Below are 17,052 nucleotides of genomic sequence, written 5' to 3'. Positions count from 1 at the left end.
ATTAGAGGGATACATTTGGGGGTTTTTGTTTGTTTTATTTTTGCTATAGAAAAAATTATAAATATAAAGAACAAAAGAAAAGTCTTTAAGCAGCTATATGTTACTAAGGGGTTGCCCTCTTAATAAAGGAGCAAGTCTCTCGAGAGTTCAATATGATCACTAGCCCAAACAAAGCCAAGGTGAAGGATATGGAGGATACTGTAACCAGGAGAACATGAATAACAGCACCATGTTTTCTGTTTATTATTATTAATTGCTATTATTATCTATAAGTTATCTAATCCTGGTACTATGCTACCCAATTTCAGCCTGTTAAAGTTTCCTAAGAATTTATGGAATATTTTCTTTCAGAAGACAGTACTTTCCCCCTTATAAAAATGTTACAAAGGGAAACTTGTCCTAAGGAAAGAGGTTCAACATTTATGAAATGTCTCCTAGTATAATGCATAATGAAAATATCTCCTGAAATGTTGAGCTTAATTTTGCCAGACTGACAAAAGAGGCAAAATGAAACTTTTATTGCACTTAAACTTATATGTACACTTTGGAGAGAAACGGAGGCTTAAAAAACTAGATTTATTGTATATTCTTGTCTAACTCGGGCTATGTTTCTTTGTCATCTTCAGAAATTTATAGAGAATAGTCTTGCATAAATTTAAAAATTAATAATAAGCCATGCTAAAGTCTTGAAAACTTGTCTTCAAAGTATACAGGATTATGAAGTGCCTTCAAATAACTTTTTTATTTAGGTTGGGTTTTTTTTCACCTTCCTTGTTAGCCAGTTGTGTGTGTTTTTTTTTAATGTTTCCTTTTGCATTAGGTTTAAATTTAATCAAGTACCAGCTGCATTGTTTCTGGACAGTGCTGAGGCTCTGAAGATGTATTATACCCATGCATCATCATAGCATTGTCATCCTGACGATATATTAGTGTAATACATCTTCAGGGCCCTCAAATGAGAAGCTGTCTAGAAGGAACGGGGCGAGGAGTGAATTCAATTCAATTATAGGACAAAAGAACCAGCTGAAGGGAAGGAGAGACCTCTCAGAGCAAGTCTCTCAGTGGAGTTGATTACAACTGGGTATTTCATGGAAATACATTCCATTTTTCCTTTTGTGACACGACAAGGAATAATTATGGATTTTGAGCATGCAGTGGTAAAGATAAAATGACTTCCCCACCCTGAGTTTGGCTCAGTAAAGTCCTGATCGTTTTCTGGGAAGCATTTAATTGGTTTGGGGGAAAGTTATATAAGCTTTGCTATTCACTTAATACATAAACTTACAGTCCACAGTTAACCTATAAGTTGGTTTATTAAAATGGGATAGGTATGAAAGAATGTTTATCTTTCAAATGAAGCCTGAGTTGGCACTTTTTAAATGTTCAGACACAAGTAAAGATATACAATAGCTGACTGAAGGGTGATCAGCAGGCAGCAAATGAGAAAATCAACAAGTCTTCTTAGCCAACTCCTAACTATTTCCACTAGATTGAGCTGTCGGGAGTGATCAATAAGTCTTATTGCTAGGGTAAATTTTTCTTAGACATCTCTCTTGTGTTAGAAAAGCAGAGGAACTCTTAATTTCATCATAGTACAAGTATATCGGGGGTTTAAAGTGTTCAGCCTGGCATACATGTTTTTTAAAAATATATTGCTTAAGTAAAAATTCCTAACTCATTACATAATGGTTATATTATGAATATTTATTTTACATGTATTTTCTTTGAATATCATCTATTGAACACTTACATGTCAGACAGTTTGCTAAACATCGAGTGTACAGATGTAAGAGGAAAATGTACAGCTACTACCTTCAAGAGCTGCACAATCTTGTTGGAAGAGACAGGTTTGGAAGAGTGAAATAATTACACATTAACTAAAGACTGTGGCTACAACAATAAGGAATCCTTTTTTTTTTTTAACTTTGAGAGTATGTTTATTAAAGCTGGAGATAGTGAGACAAGGAAGGGCTTAGCATAATAGAAGCAACAGGAGAGCCTAGGCTGGGCTGCCCTAACTTGTTGGGTAGTCAGAGAAAGGGGGCCTTGGGGGCAGGGTCAAGGGATTGGCCTGGGACTAGCTGCTGCTGCCCATTGCTCCCTTCGCTGCAAGTCTCATGGGGGCCATCAGAATTTGGGAGATATGAGCCTGTGAGGGGGAAGGAGAGGGGAGAGGATGGGAAGAGAATGGTGCAGGCTGCTCCCCGAAGGCAGAGCTTACCTGATAAGGCGTCGTTGTGAAGCTGTCTTCTAAACTGAGCCATAAAGTTGAAGGAAGGGAGGCTGCCGTGTGTGGCAGTGCTGTGGAAAGCACAGCATTTGTAAATGCTTCAAGGCAGGAAAGAACCTGATGTGCTCTAAAACACAAAGTCTGGAACCAGCTGATAAAAGGGGAAGAGTGGCTTAAGGTTTGGTTGGAAATTAGCTGAGAGGGGTCAGATCAACTAGGGATTGATTATAGGCCATGGTGAAGGGGTCAGGCACTTTTTTCCCTAAATGCAAAAGGAAACTACGGGGAATTTTTGAGCACAGGAATGACATGACTTGATGTTAATTTGTAGAAGTATGTGGTGCCGTGTAGAGAACGAATTGCAGGGAGCCTGAAGCGGAAGCTGGGAGACCCTTTAGGAAACCACTGTAGTAGATGAGGCAAGAGAGAGATGATGTTGACTTTAATAAGGGTGACTGCAGTGGAGAGGAAGAAAGTGGCTGAATCCCATATTATACAGGTAAAACCAGAAGACACTGAGAGATGGGAGATGGGGAAAAGCTTTTAGTTTTCTGGCTTGATCAACTTGAAGAATGGGTGTGTTTTCCATTAAGGTGAGGCAAACCAGAAGAGAAATATATTTTGGAGAAAAATAAAAATTTCTATTTTGACCATACTAAATTGCAAGGCATATTAGACATCCAAATTGAAGTGCTCATGAATAATTGGATCTATGAGGCTCAATCTCAAGGGAGAGGCCAGGATAAGACATGAGACATGATCAGTATAAGCCTGTGCTGTGGGGCCAAGTAGAGAGACACAAGAAGGTCCATGACCAGTGTTTGAGGATTTGGAAAACAGGTGAGCAACGAGACTTAGAGAGAGCTGCTTGTGTACAAGATGAAGACCTAGAAGAATAAAGCTCAGAGAGGAGATTGTTTTAATAATTAGAAAAAAGATCTAATGAATTGAAATGTAATGAGAGGAATAATAAGCTACATACAGAAAAGTGTCTATTGTGTTTGGCAATACAGAGATTTTATTTTTTGAAATCCTCACTTGAGGATATTTTTTCTTACTTTTCAGAGAGAGTAGAGGAGAGAGAGAGATCGATGTGAGAGAGACATGTCAATTGGTTGCCCCCCACCCTTGCCCTGACTGAAGCCGAGGATCGAGCTTGCAACCAGGGTATGTGCCCTTGGCTGGAATCAAGCACCGGACCCTTCAGTCTGCAGGCCGATGCTCTCACCAGGGAGCGAAACTGGCTAGGGCTAGAGATCACTCCTGACATTGATAAAGCTGTGAAGCTGTGGGAAGCAGAGCCAGGCAGGGTGGCTTAAATGAGTGTAGGGGCGGGTGGAGAACCAGTGGGCAAATCTTAGCTGTTTCAAGAAATTTGTAGTGGCGGGAGGCGAGAAATGGGACGTGTAAGGTTTAAGAGAAAGAGTATACTATCACAAACCCAACGCACCTATCCTCTGACTTCAACAATTATCCATACTTGGCTAATAGTGTTCATCTGTGCTACCTTCTCCAACTTAAAGAAGGATTTTTTTAACCACAAAATTATCTATGTTAAAAGGATCATTAGTAATAGTAATTATAGAACATTTAAACTCCAATGGATCATAAAACAAAACAGAAGTAGTAGCTTTGTAAAAGCGGCATCCCCTTCTTTATGCTTTGTTCCTCAACCTGAGATGCAGAGGCCTCTGCCCGATCGATAGGGAGAGCGCAGAGAGCTGAAGCCTCGCAGGTGTGATTGTGTGCTCTGTCACTGCAGCCTTCCTGTCGCTCACGAGGAGCCCCGAGCTCCTCGGATCCGGCTCTTTCAGGAAAGCTTCCAGCCCCTTTTTGATAACGTGCCCTGCCTCTTAGTTCTGTTGCATTGCTGTGTCCTGAAATCGCGTGTGCTTTATGCCCAATTTGTCACCCCGGGCATCTGGTGCTCTGACCGGCACCAGCCTGGACATGTCACCTGACAGCTTATTGCTTGCAGGGATCACTACCCAATTCCTTGCCTTGTTTTCTCTAACAGGAGATGCAGTCTTCGAAAAAGTCCGCCTTTCCCTTCCCAGGTGTCCTCTTGCTCGGCAGCCGTCACACATCACCAGTCGCCCCTGTCTCCATTCTGAAAGGTTACAGGGCACGTGTTAGATCCACAGAGTTAAATCAGGAAGAAGGGAGAAAGTGATCTGGTGTAGCTTCCAGGTAGCTAGGGAAAGAAGATGCTGCCACCTCCCCACCTGTTGAAGGTGATGTGAACAGTAAGGGTGCACTGGCTCACTCTGAACAAAGAGAGTCAGTCAGCAAATACGATTTGAGCCGATAAACCAGAAGATAAAATTTAATACGGCATGCTTGATGAACTTGATAGACTCTTAAACTTGCGACGAGCCTCTCAGTTGTTGCGTGTGATAAACTGAGTCCATGTACCTCCTGGAACTATCATCGGAAAGGGTTAAGGTGGAATTAAGATTCTGCTTTAGGCAGTTTGGTAACGGAATTAGGTCCCCACCTTTACTAGGCTTCAGTATGCAAATTTAAGCCCTCTGTGATTTCTTTCTACAGATGGTGGGGTAATCAGATGTAAGGGGGTTGAGTAGAGTATGATTTCTCCAAACCCCACTAAAGCAAAGAAGGACACATGTTGAGCTTGTTAAGGCCCTGACATAATCATCTTTAATCATGATGTCTAGACTAAACATCAAACATGCCTGGGTTAAGATATGCAATTCAGACTGCCTTTCAGCATCAGTTTTCTTGGGCACTGCCTTTCAATTTTATTATTTTAAAGTTGTTATTTTTTTTACATCTCTAAAACATTCATGTTTTTGGAACCTAACCATGAAAGGTGATATGGACCTACTCTGTATATAGTAGCAGCCCATCCTCAGAATACATAGAAGGGTATATGTAACCACTGGGAAGTCAGACCAGGAATCTCATTAACAGTCCACAAGCAAAGACAGTATTGGTATCCGTGAGTTCCTATCACGAATGATGAAGGAGGCAGCATGTAGCTCTATGATTGCTAACACGGATGCATGTTATTATTCTGGAATTATTCAGCTATGGGCCGAAGATCCCTGAGATTTAACAAACCCACTGACCATAACCCACGTTTCAAGATTTATGTGGATGCAGACAACACCATTTTTAATCTCTGCTTGGGTATAAGATCCATAGAGCTGAATTCACTTTTATCTTTATCTTCATTGTACTTTCAATGTAGTAGGTGCCTAAAATATTTTTGACTGAATGATAAAGCCTGAAATATGTTTCTAGTGAGTTCGGGTGATAATTTTATCTCTTCTAGTTCCACTAACAACAATAATGATGTCAACAATATTCTTTTAGGTGAGCACTTATTATCTGCCATGCAATTTATATTCATTTCCTTATATAAACCTAAAAAAAAACCCAAAACCCTATACTGTAGGTGGTTTTATTTGCATTTAAAAGCTAAAACAAAAACAAAAAACTAAGATTCAGCATTTAGTAATTTCCCCAAGGACTACAACTAGTATGATTCAGAGTTTAAATTCACAATGTTTTGATAGACTCCAAAGCCCAAGCTATTAACCATAACTAAAAGGAGCATGCATATAGGAGGTGAAGTACTGGGTATGTGGAGTTGCTAATAATAGAATTAGAATTTTTGGTTTATGGGCTTACTGCTATAGAATGGTGTTAATCTCAAAATGAACAAGATTTTCTGGAACAATTTCCATTAATGGGAGCTATTGTAAAATAGAGTTGAGACCCTATTACTGAAATAGTAATAAAGACTACATAATCCCATAAAGAATACTGCCTAAGTGAACTCTGGCACCTATGAAAGTGAGAGAATGCACTAATGATTGGTACCATAGTATTTGATTTATAGGTCATTGTATTAGTCAAGGTACTCCAGAGAAAAAGATATGATTATATATATTGTATAGATACAACACATATATATATATGTATTGTATATACAATATACATATAATGTATATATATCACAGACACATTCAAATTATAAAATTTTGTTTAATGTGTGTATATATACACATTTTAATAAAATGGTGATGCCAGTGGCAAAATTTTATTTAATATATATAAAAATTATAATATATATTATATATTAAAATTATAAATTTATAAAATTATAAAAATTTGTTTAGTGTATAGTTTTATATATTATACTAAACAAAATTTTGCAATTTAGTCTCACCATTTCTTCATTAAAAATGTTAATGCTAAAAGAAGGGCATACATTTTAAATAAAATAAATAATCTTACATTAGATACCCTTCTTATCTGTTTATCTATCTAGTCAATAAACCAAAACTGATTATAGGAATTAATAAACTACAGCCAGTACAACAAATTCCTTCTTCAGTCTGTGTAAGTAAAGTATTATTGGAACACGGCCACACCCACTTATTTTTGTACTATCTATGGCTTCCTTCATGGTGCAACAGCAAAGCGGAGCTATTGCAACAGAATCCCTTTGGTCTGCACATCTGAAAATATTTACTATCTGGTCGTTTCCAGAAAAAATTTTCTTACCCCTGCTGTAGATTATAAAAGGATCCCATTTTCTATTTTTAGTACATATTTCCTCCTCAGTATTACCCCAAGTATGGACGGCTGCTGAATCTTTAGAGGCCAATATTTGATTTCATGATTAGTACTTCCTAGGTGTTATGTATAATTCCAATAGAGGACAATCTCCCCATTTCTTCAACTAATTCTTTAAATGCATCCTTTTATTCCCTTTATTTTGCCAAGTTTCAGTCAACCAGTGAACCAGATGACTAATGAATTTTCTTCAAATTCTTTTTTTAAAATTTTTCTTTATTGTGGAAAGTATTACAGATGCCCCCTTTTTCCTCATTGATCCCCTCTACCCTGCACCAGCCCCACCCCCACGGCCTTCATCACACTATTGTCTTAAATTCTTAAAGTTTAAAATTTCAAATTTTCATATTTTTATAGATACTACTTTCACACAATTTCCTCCATATGTATGCCAAGAATGATTTTTATTACAGAAATTGGAAGGATTGCATGCTTGATTACACTGTTCTTTAGAAAGAGAAAATGTGTCTGGACTTCTCTCCAGGAAGAATGCTGTTTTAAGCCAATTTATGTAGCCACCTTTGAGTGAGGCAGAATATTTTCTTGCAAAAGAAGCATGCACATTTGCCCAGAAGGCCTGTGGCCATTCCCTTAGTGACAGCCACAGAAGCAGCTCCGGGCTGAACAGCTCCCACGCAGAAAGATAAAAGTCACTGCCTGAGCAACATCCAGAGGGTAGTGAGAGCACAAAAAGCAAACGGTGGGGGGAAAGGTTGTCAAGTAAAATCAATAAGGCCTCTGTCTGAGACTTGGGAAGTCAAACAATGGGAAAATGTGTGATCTAATAATATTGATCTTCAGAGACATCCCCAGCAGAGCCTCTTGTGCCCTTAATGGGGATTCGTTGTGTTAAATGTTGAACATTCACTGCTCTAGGATTCAAATACATATCTTGATGTGTTCAAATTATACTGCAATCTCCACTCTCACAAGCACTATCTGCACACTTTAGAGGTGAAATAAGTAAACTGTGTAAGTAAATTTGAAATGGCAAATTAAAATAACAGATCTAGGGATGCTCTTAACTGACCTTAGCTAAGAGTTCACCATTTCCTGAAGAGGGGATAAAACCTAAAATGACTGAACTCCTTAATCATATTGGATATTATCTATGTTAGAGGATGCAGGCTAAAAGAGAAAACAAAAAACACAAAACAGGAACGACAGGTTTATGCCAAGCATTTTACGATTTTCTCATTTGATCAGATGTCTTTTCTAGAGCAAGGCAGCATGGCTAAGGAAAAGAAAAAAAGTCATAAATGTAAGTCCGGTTCCCTTACTATGGGATCTTGGGCAAGCCCCTTAACTTCTTAAGAACACAACTTTCTTACACCTAAAATGAAGGCATACGAGAACCTCTAAGGTATGTCCTGCCCAAAGTCCTTTAATTCTGTGAACCTAGTTGTAAGCTAAATTCCGTAGGTGGGACACACAACATTCTGCCTCATTACATTGTCTTAAAATGCAGACATATGAAATTTACATACATGTGCACACATACATAGAGTCATGATCTGACTATGAAATAAAAATACTTTGGGGGTACAAACAGGGCTTTAATGACTGTTTCTGTGTTCATCCATGGTGCATGTTAAAGGTGAGCAACTGTTTTGGAAGGGCAGGGTGATACAGGCCAAGCATGTTACTTCACAGTGGTCTGACCAATAAAGAGTTAAGGCATTGAAATCACAGAGGAGAAAATGATCCAACAGAACCACTGGTCTCTGAAGTTTGGAACAGGACCTGCTCTCTCGAAATTTAAAAGTGAGATTGGAACTATCTTATCAGGTTCTAGGAAAGGGAGCTAGAGCAGAGCGTTGGCTACAGCAGGATAGAGAGTTAACCTAGTTCAGGGGCAGGAGACACGAATTCAAATTCAAGGCCCCAAGTAGCAGTCAAAGATCGGTTGTCGGAGACGAGAGCTTAAAGTATAAATAGCCCTGCTTTCTTTAGTATTTATATCATGGCAGATACTATGCCAAGTGCTTTAAGTGTGCCATGTTATATATTTTTGTAACTATGCAAAGAAGATGTGCTATTTTTATCATGTCTATTTTACTCACAAAGAAACTGTGGTTTAGATAATTAAATGAAAATTCAAAATTAAAAGACAGTGCTGCTAAGAGTATTTTTACACTGAGGCAATACTGCATTCAGTGTTTTGTTCAAAATGAAATTTGCCAAATAGTGATTCAGTGAATAATTGTGATGTCATGAAAATAGTGATAAGAGGGAGAACTGTTTCCTTCATTAAATATCCCCCTCCATATTACATCAGAATATTTTATTCCAGATGCTGTTATTATAAATAAGTTTTTTTGGTTACTTTTCGGTCACATAGGTTTATTTTGGTAGCACACAGCAAAAACATCCTTCTTATCTTAGGTTAATAAACTCTCCTTCATTTCTAGAAAAACAACAGAATTATATCTTGTTATAGTATTTATAGTGAGCCCTTTTTCTAGTTTGCCCCCATTCCCATTGTACAGCCTTTTGATTCCATTTTCTTCAGAGTTTTCTTTGATCAGTTTCTAAACGTCTTTTTTTCCCTCTTGTGTGAATCACAGGAAGCATATTACAGTCCTTTGTAGAACTCAGTACCTCCACGTGTTAGAGACACTGCCCGTTTGCACAGCCAAGTGAAATTGTATTTGTTTCATTTCAGTTGTTTTAAATTAAGTCATTAGGTCAGAACCAAATGTCCCTGGGTATTTTTTTTGGAAAATGATAATAAAATATTTTGAAGGCAGAAAAAAAGATTATTTGGATTAGTCAACTAAAAATGAATAAACATGCTCACATGCGTAAACGTACAAAATCAAAGGGCATAGCCTTTAAACTTTTCATTTATTTTTTCCAGAATACAGATATCATGAGTCATTGATAAGGTCTCAGTATATCATCATATTTCCCCCTTTATCTGGAGACTGACACTTGTTTAAAACATACCAAATGATAGCAGCCTGCCTTTTACTTAAAAAAACAAGAGTGAAGATAACTTACATGTATTCAATGAGTTACTGCAGACCTGCGCGTGCTGTATTTCTCATCAGGCATGAGCTTCATATTTACCCAGAGGGAACTACATTGTAAACCAACATAATCAATAATCAAGGAACTTGTAACCCTGACATTGGAGAGAAAGATTGTCCTTAAAAGGCTAATTATACCCTGTGATGTATATTCTATATGGGGAAGTAAAGACAATAGAAAGAGCACTGGACTGAGAGTGTTTTCTCTCAAAGCTCTCCCATTGTGCCTGTGTCCATAAGCAAGATGCTTAACCTGTTTGGAATTTAATCTTCTCGGGAAAAGTTACACTTGTCCAACTTTTGAAGACAAGACGAAATAATCAACATGAAAGATTTCCAAAACCAGTCTTAAACAAGCATCAATGAGATATTAGCAGACTTACCTTGTCCTACAAAATGGAATTTGAAAGGACCTGAAAGCTAGGAAATAGTTTCAATTTTCCCAACTCTTCCTGTTTTCTTTCTTAAAACTTTGTAATCTAGGTTTCTCTAATATAACTAAAATGTAAAACTCCAGGGTGAAGTGTGGGGTATGGGCAGAATAGGATTAAAAAATAATATTATAAAAATGAGAAATCACCCCTTCCCAACTCTTCTGCTCAGGTTTCTATTATTATATAAAGATGATGAAGGAAAATTTCCCCAGGCCTCTGTTTTTACTCAGAAGTGACACTAAGTGATTCTAACATTTATATTTATATGTTTTCATATTGATTCTACATGCTATACTGAGCTGGATTTAATGGAAGGTGGTTGACTGACTGATCTGCCTATCTAAGATCCCTTCTGGTAAATATCTATACAGGAAATACTTCACTATTTTTTTAATGAGATTTATATGCCTGACTTCAGAATAGCTCTCTACAAGTGTGTCTATTTGTCACTAAGTCAATTGCCCCTTTATATGATAAAAAGCTGATGTATTTTACTACTCACTAGAGGAAATAGTCTTAAGGAAGATAGCCTCCCTCCTATGCTCAATTTAATTGTCACTTGAAAGCCAGTAATGCAACGGAATCATTTACACTGGCTATATCCTTTATTTTCGGAAGAGGGTTGAAAATTTCAGTGACCCTTAGAATCAGATAAGCTTCTTACATAATTGAGACAAGCAATATTCCGTTTTTAATGGCTAATACCCAGGTGGACTGAAAGGCACTTTAGAGACGGAATATACCGTGTAATTAAAGGAGGGATGAAACTGCAGAAAACATCCATGAATTTCCTTTTGGAAAATTTAGAAATCTGCAAACATATAAGTATGTATATATACTTTTTCTTCAGGTCAAGTGATATTGTGTGAATGTTGTGACAGAAGTGGCAGAACAGAGAACATACTTGGAGGAAAATTAATGTATCTGTGAATTTGGAAGTGAACTTCCATGGAGAGTTAATAGAAAAAAAAAAAAATCGTAAATGGTAGTCACTTAAGGATTTAGATAATGAGAATTTTAAGGTATATGGCTTTTTCTTTTTTTAAAACAATATGAATTCCAGGTATTTAATAGCTTTCAGGTCTAACGAGATAATTTAGACAAGAGTATTTCAGGTGCTGGAACAGCCTCTCCTGGTTTGCTATCTTTTGTTAGAAGTCCCACTACTTCCTCCAGGCAGCCTTTACACTTTAATGTTGCAGTCCTAAGCAATAGATTTGATAACGTTATGTATTCATTAAGTACATATTTATATATACTTGCCACAAGGTGCTATACTAAATTACAGGCAAAACCCTCACAGAGGACAAGCCATGTGCAGCAGTTTGCTTGCTGTGTTTCTTTTGCCCTTGGTTCAAACTCCAACCTCTATAAACCAAGGCAACATTGTGTTTAGTGTACTATTTTCTTTCCTTTATTCAAAGACATCATTTGATTCTTAAATTCCTCTGAATTGTTATTTTGTGCCTCCACACGTGCATGCCCTCACCCATTATTAATATCACTCACCAGTGTGTTACATCTGTTACCAAAAACGAACCTACACTGACACATCAGAATCACCCAAACTCCATAGTTTCCCGTAGGGCTCACTCCTGTTGGTGTACATTCTATGGGTCTGAACACATATATAACGGCATGCATCTATCATTATAATATAATAATGAGTATTTTCACTGTCTTAAAAATTCTCAGTGTTCTATCTTTTCATCCCTCTTCCCACCCCCTAACCCCTGGCAACCACCTATCTTTTTACAGTTTCCATATTTTTGGTTTTTTCTAGAATGCATATAGGTGGGATCATAAAGTATGTAGCCATTTCAGATTTGCTTCTTTCACTTAGTAATATTCATTTAATGTTCCTCCATTTATTAGTCATGACTTGATAACTTGTTTCTTTTTAGCACTAAATAGCATTTCATCATCTGGAAATATCACATTTAACTCACCCATTTACCTACTAAAGTATTTCTTAGTTGCTTCCAAGCTTTGGCAATTATGAACAAAGCTATAATGAACATTTGTGTGAAGGTTTTTGTGTGGACATAGGTTTACAACTCTTTTGGGTAAGTGCCAAGGAGCCTGATAGTTCGATCATAAGGTAAGAGTCTATTCAGTTTTGCAAAAAAAACCCAGCAAACTGCCTTCCAAAGTGGATGTATACCATTTTCTTTTCCCCCAGCAATGTATGAGAGTTCCTATATGCTCCCTACCCTCTCCAGCATTTAGTATTGTCAGTGTTCCAGATTTTAGCCATTTTAATAGGTATGTGATGGTATTTCATTGGTTTTGTTGTTAATCTTCACCGGAGGATATTTTTTCCATTGCTTTTCAGAGAGTGGAAGGAAGGGAAGGAAGGAGAGAGAGAGAGAAACAGAGAAACATCGATGTGAGAGAGACACATTGACTTGTTGCCTCCCACAGGCACCCCGACAGAGGGCAGGGAGTGAGCCCGCAACCCAGGGACATGCCCTGACCGGGAATCGAACCCGAGACCCTGTGGTGCATGAGCTGATGCTCTAACTACTGAGCAACACTAGCCAGTGCAGTATTTCATTGTTTTTAATTTGCATTTCTCTGATGCTATATGATGTGGAGGATCATTTCATATGATTATTTGCCATTCTATCTTCTTTGGTGAGGTGTGTGTTCAGGTGTTTGGCCCATGGATTGTTTCTTTTCTTACTGTTGAGTTTTAAGTGTTCTCTGTATATTTCGGATAACAGTCCTTTATCAGATGTGTCTTTTACATATATGTTCTCCCAATCTATGGCTTGTATTCTCATTCTTTTGACATTGTCTTTCACAGAGCACAGGTTTTTAAATTTAATTGAGGCTAGTTTATCAGTTATTTGTTTTAAGAATTGTGTTTTTGGTGTTGTACGGAGGTCTCTTTTATAAGGGCACTAATTCAATTTATGAGCACTGCACCCTCATGACCTAATCGATTACCTTCCAAAGGCCCCACTTCCAAATATCATCACATTGGGAATTAGGCTTTACTATTTGAATTTCTGGAGGACACAAATATTCAGTCAGCAAAGTACGTTCAGCTTCATCTCCCTTGCCAGTCCCAACCTGCTGATAGTTCTTGTAAATAAAGCATCACTGAAACATAGCCATACCCATCAGTTACCTAGTGTACATGCTGTCTTGCTACAGCTACACAGGTGAGTGGTTGCCAGAGAGACAGTATGTCCCAGGAAACCTAAAATAATTATTATCTCTAACTTTATAGTAAAAGTTTCCTGACTCCTGTGTTAAGAAATGGACATGATAGATGAGTGTATATGCACTAATTAAAACTGCACGTCATGGATACCAATATACGATGTTGATATTGATGTATGTGTTTTTAATCTTACATGGCCCATTATTGCTACTATTTATGGAGCACTTACTAAATTACATTTGCCAAGCACATTATATTTTTATTTTATTTTATTATCATAAACGTTCCATTATCATCCTTCCTGATATTTAGAGTTAGATCTTGGAACTCGAGCTTTATAACTATAAAAACCATGCTTTTATTTTTTATGTAATAGTCTGATCCTTAAAATAATAAAATAAGATCCAAATGACATCTGCCTAGGATTGCTTGACAACTTTTGCTCCTCAGATATACAACAACATCAGCATCATTTTTTTGATAGTTAATCCTAAGGTTATCTAAGCCACCAGTGGGAGAGGATTGCAGAATTAGGCAGAAAGAGGGGATAAGTAATTGCAGGACAGGTCTTATTTCCAATTCTTGACTGAGGAGATGGTTATTTTATATGCAATTTTCAGCATTGAGCTGATGCTTGAATGAAGAGAAACTAAGAGTCTACGGCTTTAATTATTTGACTGAGAAAGGACAGTTCAATTCATAAGACCTAAGTGCCAATTAGCTAAATGAGAAACTCAAGCATGATACCCAGCTTCAAGGTAAAAAGAGACTCAGAAAGGCAACAGAGCTCTGCAGCTGCGGCTGATCTTCAGCCACACCAACATCCTATTGAAGATCATTTTGCAGGTTATTAGGGCCTGAGTTGGGAGCCTGAAAGAACAATAGCATTTAAGGAGAGTCTATAAAATAAAGTTCATTTTGTACATGAATGACATTATCTTTTTAATAATACAATACTGAAAGACATTTTCAGATTCAACATATTAAGCATTGGTTAAAATTAATATTCGTTGTTAACAAAGAGGCTGATCCAGTTATGAAAATTTTAGTCGAAATTGTTCTTAGGCTGAAGAAACCAATGACAGCTGAATTATAAAATATTCAAATTAAAATCTTACTGACAAAACCGGGTAACTGTGACTCTGTACTATCTGAACCTCTGTAACAGTTATTTTGTATGTATATTCAATCACGTCTTACTTTCAGAAGATCATTTTGTATTACATATATTTGATTGTCCATAATTCTTAAGAAAAATGCATGTGGTAGGTCCTTGGCAAACACTCACAGAAAGGATGAATGGATATTTGGAGAGCTGAGTGAGTTTTCCCAGGAAGATGAGCCTGGAGGGACTAAAGGGTAGATTATCTACATTTTGAAATAGGAAGTAATGGAAGAGGTAGGGCTATATGAGAAAGCAAGCACCACATGACTTAAAAATAAGTTGATCAGTAGTGGCAAAAAATGATAAACACAAATATGATATTCACCATCATTGTCAGTATTTCTGCAATGTTCATAGATGCACAGAGGCCCATATCATCAGAAAGGTTTTAAGATATTTTCTGAGCCCTGATTTTAGTGCAACTTTGTACTATATTCTGCAACTACAGTTGTTGAACCTCCAGCTCAAAAAGGATTCACATAAAGAATTAACAGATCAGCCCAAAACTCTGGTGTCTCCTCCTTAGAGCAATAATGAATGTGTTGAAATTTAGGATACAATGAAATCGAGTGGTTGAGAGCCTAACTGGGACACAGTAAATGGAAGAAATCGTTGGGTCAGATTCTTTTTGTGAGTAATTTAGACCCCACTTTCTGATGGTTAATAGGACACTTGAGGAAAACTCTACAGGGAGTCTCTTTGATTACACTGAAGAGAAACTGTAGGCTTGCAAAATAATCCCTGAAAGTAAGTGTTCACTTGTCAACTCTGAAGCATCCAATGGACCTAACTTAACTATAAAATATTTTTTAAAACACCCCCATCACTTGTTTATGAAAGTAATGAAAGGGTAATATTAAAATGTCTGCCTTCTGGTTCCAAATGGCACCAAAGCTATGGTACCCTGAAATTTGCCAAGGGTGATGTTAAATGGTATACCTTATAAACTTAATTTTCACTAAATCTAAATCTCAGTTGGTCAAGATTTTATTTTATTTTATTTCTTTTAATTACTTTATTTTCCTATATACAGCAGAGAAACCCTTCCATTATTGCCCCAAGAAGCATCTTTGTGGCATGAATAAGCTCATTTCCTTAGGGTCCCAACCTTGCTCCTAGGATGTGGGTTATCCATGAGGGAAATTAGGCTTCATAATTTTAGGTATTTAATTCCATTACATTATATGTTCCTCTCTTAAATCATACTTATATTAATCTCTATATCTGGAACCCATATATGGTACAGAGTAGCAAGCCTAAAGAGTAATACAAATATTATGTAGCAATAATGGAATAATTCATTCACAATTTGATAAAAACTATTTATATGTTATGCTTTATTAGAGGCCCAAATAATGAATGGCTGAAAAAAATTAAACAAATAAGGTTGGCCGCTTTTAAAAGTTTATAGTATATTAGGAAGATAGAGGTATACATAGCTGTATTATAGCAATGAGTGATGTAAATTCCCTAAGAGAAATATGTGGAAGCAGGAAAACAAAAATCTATCCAGTCCATGTAGGCAGTGATTTCTGTTCTTTTGGTTCACTACTATATTCCTCTCACCTAGATCTTAATACGTGCTCAGTAAAATTTTTCTTGAATGAATGAATCGATTTCCTGATTTTGTGGCAGTCATGAAAGAAAAATAAGCTTTTGTTTGAGACACTCCTAGAATTCATTGGAATGAAGGTGCAGTTGCACAGAAGTAGAATAGGAGGGAAATATCCAGTTTTGTTTTGTTTTTAAGGGTAAGAATGATTTAAGAGGGTTCTTTGTTTCTGTTTTTTATTTTTTGTCTTGATCTGTTTGCTCTTTGTTATGTTATCTCTTTAGTCTCTAATAATAAACAGAGGCATCATAATTTGAATTAAATAAGGAAAGCAGGGAGCTCGTATAATGCAGTTCTATGTATCCTCAGTAACTAAAACAAGACCCTGAGGTTCATAAAAGGTTTTCCCCGAGGACAAAGCAAAGTCTGCAGGACTTTTTATAGAGGTCCACTTCGGGGAAATAGATGGGATAATAGTAACCTAGAAAGGAAAGGAAAGAGGGATGATAAAACTTTTTTACTCCAGCGTGGCCTGCTCCCTCCCGTAGCCGGTGGATGGAAGTCATCTGATGTAAGGAGCGTGGTTGCCTAAAAGGACTGTCACCCCTTCTAGCCATGGGGGCTGGAAACTTGATCTGAGAGGTCCCACAAATGGGTCAGGAGGGAGGTGGGGGTATTTATAACTTGTGGACGAAAAGCCAGCTATTAGATCCAACTTTTAACTTCTTAGTAAGTGGCACCAAGGAAAATTAGCTTTTGTAGGTATTTCTTTTGGCCTTACTTTGTCTGAAGGAAGAATGAAAAAGTATAGAATGTATTTTACTCTCCACTTTGTTTGTCATGTTTATACTCAAAAAGC

General features: G+C 37.2%; 1 protein-coding gene across 1 annotated transcript in view; it reads left to right on the top strand.

Moving 5' to 3' along the window:
• NEGR1 (neuronal growth regulator 1) overlaps nt 1-17,052 on the top strand; it is a 724,815-nt gene that overhangs the window by 420,541 nt on the left and 287,222 nt on the right. The gene's annotated exons all lie outside the window — the stretch shown is intronic.

This window comes from Miniopterus natalensis, chromosome 9, assembly GCF_054644295.1.
Source record: "Miniopterus natalensis isolate mMinNat1 chromosome 9, mMinNat1.hap1, whole genome shotgun sequence".
NCBI lineage: Eukaryota > Metazoa > Chordata > Mammalia > Chiroptera > Miniopteridae > Miniopterus > Miniopterus natalensis.
This window is presented reverse-complemented; position numbering and strand designations above follow the sequence as displayed.